This window comes from Xiphophorus hellerii, chromosome 19 (genome assembly GCF_003331165.1).
Source record: "Xiphophorus hellerii strain 12219 chromosome 19, Xiphophorus_hellerii-4.1, whole genome shotgun sequence".
Lineage (NCBI taxonomy): Eukaryota > Metazoa > Chordata > Actinopteri > Cyprinodontiformes > Poeciliidae > Xiphophorus > Xiphophorus hellerii.
The window spans coordinates 27,951,269-27,965,095 of NC_045690.1; the positions used below are offsets into that span (position 1 = coordinate 27,951,269).

A 13,827-nucleotide genomic window follows, 5' to 3' on the forward strand; every position below is an offset into this window, starting at 1 on the left:
AAGGGAAAACTTAAGGCTTACAAAAACGTTGTATTTTCTGTCCTGGAGGGTATACTAAGAAGCTGGTTCAGTTGTAAAGCAGGTTAAGTTAACCTTGTGCTATAGGTAAAGCACCCAATTTTCTTAACTAAATGATGCCTGCAGGTATATCTATTAGCAGGTTTAATTTTGCCTGCACTTGGTTGTGTACATTATTTTAAGTGTATTTGACAAGTTTACCAAAATATAAAAAATGTCATTCAAACTGCATTTGCCTTGTTTTACTTTTTACTTGTACTTTTCATTACATTACTTGAGTACATCCATTTTTACAGCAATTTCCATACTTAAGTACAAGAAGTTTCAGATACTTTAAGACTTTAACTCAAGTAACATTTCAGTCAGTGACTTGGACTTTTACCAAAGTAATATTTTGGAGAGGTACCTATACTTTTACTTGACTCTGAGATTTCAGTACTTTATACAACACTGATTATTAGTATAATTATTATAATACAATCGGTACAGGAAATAGTGTCACTAGCGCCCCCTTCATTTCCGGAATGAAATAGTCCCATTTCCATATAAGGTATGAGACTGACAGTGGTCCGTCCCCACCATTTCCATATAAGGTATGAGACTGACAGTTGTCCGTCCCCGCCCCATTCTGTTTGCTGCAGCGAGGTGTATTTGCAGCGAGGTCCTTCTCCGAGATCCTTCTCCCTCTGTGCGCAAGAGGGGGCGTGGCCGCTGACGTTTCGAAATGGGCCAAAGCTTCATGTTTGCTCTTTGATTGCTGGATTCGGCAGAGGGGGGGGGGGGGGGGGGGAGAAGGGAGGTGGCCGAAAACATACCGGCAGGCATGAAGTTCTCAGAGGACAAAAATCTTAGGAAGAGGCGCTGCGGTTGTCTGAAACTTTCGTTGTACTTCAGTCCCGTGTTTCCGTCTTTTTGGGCTCATTGGTGCTGCAGCTTTGAAGGCGCAGAAAGACCGTTTGCAAGTCCAGAGGAAGCAGAGGCAGCTGGTTTGGTGTGAGCAGCGCATCAACTGAGTGACAGGTTAGTGACTCCATGCCTTCCCGTCATGTCAGGCTCAGAGAGCGGAGTTCACTCCGACAGGTGCTCCTCCTGCAGCCCGTGAGCCGCACCAGGAGTCTGAGAGAAGCTCTGCTGCGAACAGGTTCCGGGCTGGACTAGACAGATGGCAAGTTTACTCAGATCATAACTAAGACTAATAATAACTAATAGAACTTACTGCGTTTAGATCTAAACTGGAGTATGAAAAGAATAGTTTGATTTAAAATTGTACGTCTAAGCTTCTCACAATAGAACACCGGAAAGAAATTGTTTTTAAAATAATATACCGGAGCTCAGACTTCATCAACTGTGACTAAATGTGGCATGTTTTCTAGTAGACACAGAAATAAATGAAATATGAATGAAAAAAAAAGTTTTATAAGATGGACAGAAATTAAAATAAAATGTTATTGAAATAAGAATCGAAGTCTTATTACCTTTTCCCTTGGCTTTTTGTCTATTTTTGACAAAAAATGTTTTTTTTTTCTTTTTACAAAATATATTTCAAAAATAATGGATTAAAGGTTATTTTAATAACATTACTGATGTAAACAGTCGAAGGTTTTAAAGGATGCAGTGACTTTAAAAAAAAACTGTTAGCATAAAAGTGTTTTTTTTTTTTAGTAAAAGTGCTATTGTGCAGAATACAACCATTTATGCAGGTCTGTTCTTTAACACTAATGTGGGAAGGATCTGTGAGCCGAAGCGGAGGGCAGCTACAATGAAGGAGTGAAAGGAGGCAAGAGCAGCAGGAACAGCCCGGTGCTCAAAGCAGCCAAAGAACTTTTTTTTTCCTTTTTAGTCTTTCTAGAGAAACTCTAGCAGTCTAAAGATCTGATGTCTGCTGGTTAATTAGTTGGACTATCTTCTCTGATAGAGGATGCAGTCACATGCCACACAAAGTTTGCCCACTGTAAACAGTGCTACTTAACAAATATTTTTACAGTTCTGTCATCTTTCTATCAGTACTTTATATTGGAACTTTTTAAACCCAGAAGCCAGGCTGGGTGAAGAATGCATGTATACCATGGAGGTGTGTAAAGATTTCACTTAATAGAGCATTGTAAATTTTTTCTGCGTTTTTTTTTTAAATTGTCTTTAGTAAATTAGGTAAATATTTTTACATATTAAACATTATCATAATAATGGATCGGAAATCTAAACTGTATCAGTGTAGGAATGCGGGTGTTTGTGAATGTGACCGGGTCAATGTTAAGTGTTTAGAAAAAGGCAATATAAATTCAGTTAATTTACATGTCTAATTTTACACATATATTATATTTTAAACAAATTAAATATTTGTTAAACTTTATATCAACACAAAACTGATTTTTGAATGGTACTAAACATTAGTTATTCAAATTATTGATTTTTTTTCAAGCATATTAATTTCTTAATGTAATGCTCACTAAAGGTTATTTGTATGTTGTTGGCTTTGTTTCTGTAAGTCCACTATGCTGTTGCTGCATGCTCACCCAGTGAATGCTGCCAGTCAGGCCCTATAAGAAATTGGAATCTTTATTTCTCAAACTTCAAAGCTATGCAGACATGCACTTCAACTGAAGCAGAAAATTGAGCCAAAACATGAGTTATTGGCGTTATGTTTAAATGCAGGGTACAAATCAACATGAAATTAAAATAAATGTCTTGTTTGTTCCCCTTAGTAGCACTGAGACAGGCAGCTGGATGTAGAGCAGGAGTGTGTAGGTGGGAGACCATGAAGGCAGAGCTGAAGCGGGAAACATTTTGGCACTAAGAACCAAATTCTGACGGAATCTGGATAAAACACCAACTCTTCCCTGTCTGGTGCTCACCGCTGTAGAAAGTAAATGGAGTTACCTGTGAAGTCAGTTGTAGTTTAGGTTCTCTTTTGTAAGACAATAACATTTTCTTTTGGACTTTTAAATTAATGGACAAAAACTTCATTGCAAATCTAAAAATGAACTCAACATGTTTTGTTTTGTCCTATATATTTTTGTTAGGAAATGTTGGCTAAGTATGCCAACCTACACTGAGGACATAAACATACAATATAAACAAAATCTACTTTGGTCCATAGCCAACAGTGATGGCTGTTGGCTAAAAGGAAACCCTAAAAAGACAGTACATCGTTCTTTAATTGTTTTATAAATAATAACAGGTGACTGATGGAGATGCACTGCACTCCTCATGACCCCATAAAGATAAGCATGTTGGATAATGGATGGATGGATAATAGGCTAATCTTTACCAGGTTCTACTAAATCTGTCAGTAAATGCACAAAGCCACATCAGATTCTGCTGTCCTTAACTGGTCAGAAATGAAGAGGTCTGGGTGAAAACCTAATTCTGTCCCGTGATCCAACATCTTGTATTAACACCTTCAGCAGCAAGACATCTCAGCAGTGTTTTCTATCATTTGTGGGGATAGTTTGTTTCTAATATTGCTTCAGGTCATTGAGTTTTATCCACATTTATTTTTGCAGTGCTCTCAATGAATCAAATTGTATTTATATAGCACATTTGAACAACATCTTGCATTGATCAAATTGTTCCACAAATTAACATAAATAAATACACAACAAAACAAAAATAGTAAAAAGCTATAAAATATAATCTTGTTAAAAAAATGTATCTAAAAATGCTAAAAGACAAAAATCTTTTAAATAAATGGGTCTTAAGTTTGGTTTTCAAGAGAATGTTGGACTAACTACAGAAAAAGACCCGTCCTCTCAAAGCTCACACCTACACTCAAAAAAAAAAATCGACTTAACATTTACTTAATACAGTTATGTCAGCAATTTCCACAAAACTGAATTGTATTCAGTATATTGTATTTATTATTTATAAATACCTTTATTGTATTTAGTAAAACTTATCAAAAATATTTTGCAGTTCCAACTTTACTGACTTAAGTTAGTGTGGCAATCACTGAATTTTGCTTTACTTATCTAGTTTAAACAGATATAGCAGTATAATTGATTTACTAAACTAAGACACGTCAACAGTTTTCACAGTGTAGTTAAGAAAATTCAAATCCCACCACTTTTGCTTTATGGAACAAACATTTACTACCAATTAAACAAAGCATCTGGTAAAGTATCATAGCATAACACTTTACAGCTACAGAGAGAGAAAGTGCAGCTATTCTTGTAGTTCAAGAATCAACCATCATTTTTGAAGCTTTATTTTGTTAACCCCAAAGGAGTGAATCCCACAGGTGTTCATGGTGTTCTCTCACTTCTGGTTACTCTGCTGGATGGTTTAATACAACAAACTAATACATAAGGCCCGTCGCGATACTCTTACTTGTTCTGGCCTTGTGTCCTTCAAATGCGCGTTCATGTTAAAGGGTTTGAATGCGTAGTGTGTTCCAATTCTCCACATCCGTGTTAAGCCCCACCCCTTTTTGGGTCCTATTTCCGCACTTCTGCTTAGTCTGCATCTGGGCAGACTTCAGCGAAGCATATTCCTCACAATTCAATGCTGCATGTTACGCTTTGAGATTAAAGGCAGAAATATGGGATTGTTTTTGCATTTATTGAAAATTCAAAGGAAATAGTATGATAAGGCACACACACATCCGTAACAAAAACGTTTGGCATAATAAACTGAGCAGAAAAATAATAAAGAATAGTCACACAAGCTAAGTATGTGAGGAAAGTAAAACAGAAAATGGCAAAAATGCAAGAGGAATTTCAAACCTTAAATTAAACTACTATTGGATTACTACTAAAGATTACTCTTTTTTGTTGTTGCAATGTTTAAGCACTTCACTTAAAATATGTTAAAAATGGAGGTAATTTTCAGAAAGCAGCAATTGTGAATAAAAATTTAGCCAAATGATTAACTCGTTAATACCATAATTTGACTCTTCATCACTTGTTAGATTAGAAGATAAAATTTTATTGTATTAAAACTTAAAAGAAAAATAGATTTTTTTTAACAAGTTCCAGTTCTGAAAATCTATCTAAAAACAGTAATGAAGTTGAAATTGGAATAAAAAGTGCCTCAATATCTGTCACAAAATGCACACTAGTTGATATTTACATTAAATTTATTTTGAAGAAAGTCATTACAGAGAAAATGTCATACATAATTTTTTAATTAATTTCTTAAATTTTTTTGTGAGAGTGAAAAAGAAAGGCATGTGGTTCTTATTTTCTTTAGAGATATCATGATTTTTAAACAAATGTTTTCTTCTCAGTGGAGAGGGCAAGAAAATTTATGTTAGATTGTTCTCATGAATTTATTATTAAATTTTTTGTCCCAATAGCCCCCATAATCAGAGATGTTTTTTTCTTTGAGTAGCAGTTAAATGTGTAAACTTACGTTTAATTAGATGAATCATAGCTAGAGGAATTGCCTTTAAGCCTGTGAATGTTAGTACACTAACCCGCTCACCATTTTGGATATCGAACTTGATAATCAGAGGCATGCTGTTCTAATTCTCAAAATTTTGCACTCTTGTAACCTGCACCCTCGAACCCTTATTCACTTTGATTGAGTAAACACTTCCGTAATTGTCAAGTCTCGCTTTAGCCAGGAAACTACCGTATTTCACCCCTCTTTCCCACCATCCTTCCGAATTAGTATTTTCCCGTAAATTTCCTGTATTATAATGTAATAATTTCAAATAAGAATTTCTGTACTTCTCCAAATTGAATTAAGTCATTAACTTTGTGAGAACTTCCACCTGCAGTAGCTTAGAAGGCAGTTTGTGCGAGATTAGTGCAGACAGCGGGAACAAACCAGGTGGTGTGCCAAAAAGTGACAGTGGATCAAATACAGTACTGATCGCGTGCGATGGGGCCCCTAGCTCCCTAGCGCCCCCATGAAGGAGTGCGCTAGGGAGCGCATTTAGTCTGCTGGAATGTCTTTTTCATGAGTTATCTGCATTAAGCTAGGTTACATTTCAAACCACTATGTGACCACTGTTCTGTGATGGATAGAACTCCATCCATCCATCAATAAATTATCCAACACTTTTATCCCTACTGGGGTCATGAGAGGTGCTGGTGTCTATCTCCAGCGGTCAGTGGGTGAGAGGTGAGGTCACCTGGACAGGTTGCCAGTCCGTCACAGTGGATGGAACTCTATAAATAATAATAATAATGATAAAGATTTTTTTTTAACTGTTGGGTTCTACTAATTCAGAAAATTAAAGCATATGTTTTATGCACTAAATAGTAGAATGCATTCTGTGTCACACCAAAAAGCTGCCAAAAATGCCCAATATATGTCCATTTCCTGTCCAGTGAAATGCAGTTTCTACCTGAAATAACTGTTTAACTCAAAGGGATTATATCATGCAGGATATACATATGTAAAATAACTGTGCTTCAATTCCCTTTTTCCTTTTCATTTAGGCTGTATTATAGGAATTACATAGAAATCGGCACTACATTTCAGTGTCAAAGGTCTGAGCACCTAAGTGTGTCTTGTAAGTGCTGAATAGGTAGATATTTTAGATTTCTTGTAAACCTGTCTTTAAGGGATGCTGGACCTTGGACAGTTGGGCTGGTGGGACGGTTTGCGGTGGAATATTTCCTTTATTTTTAAATCCAAACTTGACAGCTGTGCACTTCATAGAGGGGTGTAGGGTGCAGTGTGAGTATTGGGATGGGGCCATAAATTAGAGTTACAGGAACAGACTAATCACTTAAAGAACAATGCTAAGCAATTCACTGAAATGATTATCAATAAACATAAATCTTACCCACAATCCCTCACTGAAGCCACATGACAGACTGTCAAACACCTCAGAAAAATGCAAATATATAAATTCTGGCTTCAGTTACCATATTAATCAACTTTTTCCATCTTCATTTGTCTTCACAATGTTAAACAATATTCACCAAAGAGCAAATTGGTATAAAAAGTGGGTCTCTACACTCTCACATTAATACTGCAGTTATGTATTGATGAAAGAAGGAAATGGCTGGTGACTTTCACTAGAATTTGAAGAAGTGTATTCTGTACACTTCTGTATTTTGTATTTCTGAAAAACTGAAAAACAATCTATAGTTACAAAACTCCTCTAGGATTTTTCCCAAAAACTTCAGCTTCTCAGTTATAAACCAAAATTACTTTTGCACCAAAAATATCTTCATAAAAACAGTCATACCACTAAAATAACTTCCGGGTGAGCTTCTGAGCATGCACAATGTCTCCTTAACACGATACACAAAGGTTTGGGTTGTTGAATTCGCTCAGCCCAGTAATGTTGCATTAAAAAAAGCAGTTTCTGTTACTTTAACAAGTCAAAAAACTGTAAGTTAAACTTACTAAAGTAGCTATGTTTGAAATTCCAACTCATATATATCTAGGCCTGTCGCGATAAACGATAAATCAATTAATCGTACGATAAATTAAAACTATCAACGTCATTTCAATTATCGGCATTATCGTCTCTTCCAGCCTTTTTCTCTTTCTGTTAATGACACTGAATGAAAAAGGGCTCTGCTCCGATGCTCTCCACTGACTCCTCCCTTCCTCATTTCCTTAGTGTAAAGCCCAGCGCACACTACACGATCTTAGAGCTGTCGGCCGATTGTCGGCCCATTTTCAAAACCTGACAGATCACACATTACCTGACAGAAATCCTAGATATAACGGTTCGATCGGGTTCGGTCCTGCCGTGTGGTGTCCAACAATGGGCACAAAATAATGGCTACAAGTCCAGTGAACTAATTTTAAAACCAGGCATTAATCAACGCTTTACTACAATCTACCTGCAATGCATGTGGCTAGTGTCAGCGTAAAGTCCTGACCGAATGAAAATCATTAGAACCTATTTATGTCACGTTAACGAAGAACAGCTGAAAAGTTACCGGGTTTATCAACTGCAGTAGCAATTTAGCTCCAACTCCTCCTCTTGTCATTTCTATATTCTTTGCATGTTGAATAAACATTAATGTTGTTTCCACATATCATCTCCAATGTCCGCTGGACTTCGGGTTGCGCCGTGTCAGCTGTTTGGGATTCCCCGACGTAATTTCCCTTCAGAAAACGGGAGGAGAATCCAAGCTTTCTGATTGGCTACCTGTCACATTCAACAGGCTGCGTTAAGATCCCAGTCGGGGAAAACCCCTGATTTAGATCGGAGCGGCAACGACGATCTACCGTAACACACCACACAATCTTAGAAAGACCAACGTTCTAAGATTGTTGTAAGGGGAAAAATAGGAGCAAAAAATCATGTAGTGTGAATTATTGCATCAGGTAGTTGGATGTGCCCATCTTCTCTATTTCTGTATATTATGTTGCCCTTATTACTGAAGGGCAACATAATATACAGACTTCATAATCTGCAGTCTTTTGGTTGAATGCAGTATTTATTTCCACTTTGGCTTTATGTTGTTTAGTTTCTTTTCAAGTAAATTTTTTGTTAATGGAGACTGAGAATCCGTTTTGTTTTTGGTTGTTTTGTTTATTTTGTTTATCAGTTCCAGTGTTAAGTGTTCTTTTGAAAATAAAGTGTATCTAACTTTGGCAGGAAATTGCCTGCATTATTACGTCATTTCCACTAAATCAGTGTAAAAAGGTCTTCAAACAATATTATCGTTTATCGAAATAATTTTTGAGACAATTAATCGTTCAGCAAAATTTGCTATCGTGACAGGCCTATATACATCTATTAATTTGAGCATAGCTCCATATATTTAGTTCAACAATTTGCTGCATTCATTTTCCAGCAGGTGTTGACCTGCTGGGTTTTCAAAAGTTCAGCTAGATAGGGTGGTGAAAGGCCATTCAGCTTTAAAAACAAACAGCAGCAGTTTGAACTGCATTACCAGCGCAGAGATGAAAACAAGTGATATTTTTATGTTTATGGGAGTGAGTGATCAAGTGAGTGGCAGAGTTTTGTACAAGCTGTAAACGAGAGATGAAAGACTGGTTGATATCATTATATAACAGCTTTGTTGAGTTTTTCTCTGCATTTCAGTTAGAATGAGGTCTGCCCTTTGACTGGGACATTGCTACAGTTTTCTGGAGCTGGCACCTGCAGCAACTGTAAGCTACAGAAACTACTCTTTTAGCAGAGGAGCTCACACTAAGGAGGTCTTGGGGTATACAGAATTTTTTGCACCAGTGCAAAAACGTTAGCCTCAGCTTTGTTTAAAAGTGACATAAAATCTGTTCTATATTATTGTTAATTTAGGGTTTTATGTTTTTAGAACAGGGTATTATGTTGAGGAGCAAAAAATCCTAGCATTGAAGAAAGGAAGACTTTCTGTATTATTATGACTGTGTTTGCTTCTGTCATATTTCATTATCTCAGTTCTACTGAGATAATGTGCGAAATTAAATCAACCCATGAAGTAATTTGAATTATTCCTATTTGAGAAATTTAGGAGAGCAAAGACAGGGGCTCTTCTAGACAAAAATAGAAGGGAAAAAATTGGATCAGAGATCAAGTTCTGATAAATGCAAAAATAATTCTGAAAATAAACTATGCAAGAGAGACCTCAGGACAGAAAACCATGCACTTATGCAAACACTTGTATCTAAGAGCAGTTTAGAGAGACCATTTAACCTAATAGTCATGTTTTCAAACTGTGAAAACATGATGTGCGAAGAAGCTGGAGTACCCTGAGAGAGGCCACATATGCACAAGGAGAACATGTAAAGTGCCCAGTCTGATTTTCAAGCCTGGAACAAAATCAACCAAGGCACTGTTGCCTTGGTTGATTTTGTAGTATACTACTTCAATCAGTAGTATACTTTCAGCATGTTTTTACTTATCTACATTTACCTTAGCAGGTGTGAAAAGTGTTTGGTAAAAATCTACTCAAGTACTGAATAACAAACGGAGGAAGACGACAGAGTTGGTGCTTTGCTGCTGCTGTTATTTTTAGCTTCATAAATGAAACAATGAATGATGCGTACCTCTGGTTGTACTGTGTGATCCAGTCCGGTAACAGCTATTTAGGGTCCGGTCGTAGTCCAGTTAGATCAGTGGTTTCATATTCAGTACCGGCTGCAAAATGTAGGTCCTTCCAGTGTTGGAACACAGTTCGGTATGTTTTCTTTTTTTCATGTGAGAAATTATCTAGATTCACCTCACTGTTTGTTTTTTTATATTACAGTCAGGGGTGGATCTATTCGGGTGGAATGGGGTGGCAGTTGCCACCCCAACTGAGAGCCTTGCCACTCCTGTTGCCACCCCAGCTGGCGATCATGAATTCAAGAAATAGTTATGGCAAATCGGACATTAAGAACATGAATATCTTTCTTCCGGCAACATTGAATGCAACACAATGTAACCTGACACCTTCTCCTGAGTAGTAGGAAGTGCGAAAGAAGTTGCAAGGACAGAGCGCGAGGCAGCAGCATTGATGTATAAGAGTCTATATTACTGGACTGGATGTTACTTGACTTATCGTGTGCCACACATGCGCCACTGCTATCCATTGAGTCAGGAATATTTGTGGTCAGCAAAAAAACCACAGTCATGCAAAGAATCTGAAAAAAGGACTCAATTTTTAGCGGTTAATTTAAGCCTATGACAGCCATAGATAACAATGTACAAGTGTTTCACATTTCACAGGTGAGGAATAAGTTTTAATTTAAAGAAAATATTTAAAACGTGAGAAGTACATCAGTTATGCTAGCCTAACTGTTGCCAGCCTACTATTGACTTTGATAACCTACGTGCTGTGCGGTGTGTTTTGGTTCTGTTAGCACTGAAATAAGATAACACACACACCAACTCATCAGTAGAGCAAGTGTTTAAATCAGCTAATAAACCACTGCTGTGTTCAGGCGAAAGCTTATTAATAATCACAATGTAGACATCAAGCCTGACAGCATAATGTAACTGACTGGATGTTCTGTTTTGGTGTTTTTACGTACTTTTTTGTGTGGGAAATGTCTGTTTTTTGGTATTGATTCTCCCTCATAGGTTTGAACGTAAACTCTGTTCTTCTGTTTTAGCTGTTGTCTGTTGGTTGCTATGGAAATGTGTAGCATGTAGGGTAAAGCTGACACACAGAGCGAGAAAAAGCAGAATAAAAGTGGTTAGTTTTGTTCTTTACCTGTTTATCAGCTTAATTGCACCCTTATTGCGGCACACTGCAGCCACTGCAATTACTAAAAGTTAAACAAGCGACAAAAACTGAACTAATTCACTCCTTTGTTCATGGAACGTGTATTTATAACAGTCATCAAACTGTGGCTCCTACAGCATATTTAAAATAAAACGATTGACCAATATAAGAAAAATTGCACATGCTGCCACCCCTGAAAAATCCTTGCCCCCCTTTTGCCACCCGATAGATATTTTTCTTGATCCGTCACTGATTACAGCCAACAGTGACACAGTGTGGCATTATCTAAAATTACAGCAAACACACGCAACATGATAAACAACAACTCAGATAAAGTTAGCCTTCCTGTGTTTACTCTGTAGATTCTAATACAGAATTGACCAAAACAGCACCATCAGGTGAAAAAATGGTGATCTCCATGGGTGAAAAATATAACAAAAGATATACGTACATTTATATAGTAATTATGAATTTTGGCTCATCACAAACACCATTTTCTTGCAAAATAGGAAAATTACAACATATTGAGGTCAGCATGTTCAACTAATTCTGGATCACTTTAAGGCAATTTTTCACTGAACCGCCTCCAGCCGGGCAGCCAGATTCATTTTCCATTAGCAGATCCGGTGCGGTTCTGCCCAGCTGTTCTCAGATTTTCATACCTACTTCAGGTGTAATACTAGCAGCACCGAGCAGGGTACTGCACCAAAGCCATTTGATTGACTGCTGACCGCATTCGTTGATTGGCTCTTGCTTTATGTCACTGAAAACTCCAAACATCATTTAGTTTAGCTGCGGATCGCGAACATGCTGTCTGCTATCAGAGAGCTCCTCATTAAGAAGGAGTTTAATTATGAGTTTAATCAAGAGCAGCACCAGGCAGGCATGCAGTAAGTTTAGCAGCAGAATGACCGTGAATTAGCAGCTCTGCTAGCAGCTCATCTCACTAAAACACAAACAATAATAAAGAAGAGAGAAACACTGCAGATGTGGTCAGCTTTCTGATGGAGCTGCAGTTTTGCGCCAACAGTGTGAAACACCAGAACTACAGTACATAATATTAACTTGTGATGTGAATTTTGTTTTTCATTTGGGTTAAAAATAATAACAATAAAGTTCAGGCTTGATTTACATCTTTTTCCTGCTTCACCTAAATCCAAAAAGTTGCACATTTAAAAAAATAAAGTGTCAGAATTTTATTACTGTATATGTATAGCGAAATAATCAACTAATTTGAGCCTTTTTCATTATGCTTGGGTCAGCAATAAATTTTTATAAGACAAAATGAAATATCTGGGTTTGAGTTCATCAGAACCAGAACCTCAAGGTTCTCCTTTGTGTCGCTGCAAACATTAGCAGAGAGCTGACTACAGCTGCTGCTGCTGCTCATGTCCCGCCCACATTAATGAGGAACAGAGTGTATAATGGAAAAGCTCACTATGTGGGGTAGAGCCAGGGCCGCCCCAAGCCTCCAGGGGGCCCTAAGCGAAATGTGGCTTTGGGGCCCTCTAGTTCTGCTAACATTATGGACTGGCTGCAATCAGAAGCCTGATCATTGGATCATTCACACACCTGCTATAAACTTATTGCATCTCTGACAGTGCTGTTTACATTATATACATGTATAACATAGGACACATTTAATGGCCAACTGATTTAAAGACCAGCTGATTTCTGGGCGCCAATTTCCTTAATTTTGGGGGATCATGGTCGGTCGATACTTACATGTGAAGCCCATCTTATCCCCTAATCTCAACTTCGTCAACAAAGGTTTAAAAATCAGTCTCTGTCCTCTTCTGCTCTGTAGTGAGAGGTTTGACTGACAGACCGGCCCACCAGGTCAGGTCTGCACGTTTGCAGTTAACAATATTCACCCCACTGTTACCAACTCAGTGACTTTCTTGCTATATTTAGAGATTTCAGACAAAAAGAAATCATATCAGCCAAAATCAAAATCGGCAGGTCAGGCTTTTTAAAGATCGGTAACCAGGGATCGTGCAGCCCTACACACATATTAATGACATTCTTTGATTAAATGTGGATTGGTACTGGACTGATTCTGTGCCTTCAAATGATTTTAACAGAAGTTTCACATAACTTAGAAGTTGATGTAAAAATAATGTTTGTTTTAGCCACAAAATGATTATGCTCAGCAGCAAACAACAAATCCCCAACTACAGAATAGAGTAGCTCATTACAAAGGCACATTGAAACAAACCTTTATCTTGGCTTTTTTCTATTCTTCCTCGTTCTTTTCTCCCTCCCTGAAGGATAAGTCCTTTTTTGAGACATTGTTTTGCTTACTTAACTTCTGACCAGAGCTTTGGACATCTGGATGTGCACAGCTTTTGTTACCGGCGAAGAGTGCGGTACCTACCGCGACCACCAGGGGCCCCAAGAGCAATACATTTTTTTTTCTTTTTATCAATAATATAATTTCTACATACGTTATCAAATATATATTATTGTAAAAACAAATCACTTCATAGTGAAATTGTATGTTTTTGATATAATGACAGAAATTATTACTAAAAAAAAATCTGTTCCACTGAGGGGGGCCCTAAGCGGCTGTTTAGTTTGCTTATCCCTTGGGACAGCCCTGATTAGAGCCCACAATAACTATTCAGAGCGCGATGTGCCTGTGGAAAAGTGTCTTTAGGCTACTTCCTCTTGTTCCTTCGCCATATGAATCAGCAACAGGAGAGTCATTCCATCTACTACTTGCAGGACAGCAAGTCAT

The 13,827-nt window shown here is 37.5% G+C and overlaps 1 protein-coding gene across 5 annotated transcripts in view; it reads left to right on the plus strand.

Moving 5' to 3' along the window:
- Window positions 1–809: 809 nt before the first annotated feature.
- The window catches only part of esr2b (estrogen receptor 2b), a 71,477-nt gene continuing 58,459 nt past the window's right edge, over window positions 810–13,827 (plus strand). For all 5 annotated transcript variants that reach the window (XR_004336898.1, XR_004336899.1, XM_032548130.1 and 2 more), the window contains exon 1: window positions 810–1,038. The gene's annotated coding sequence lies outside the window, so the exon portion shown is untranslated. The remainder of the gene's footprint in view (window positions 1,039–13,827) is intronic.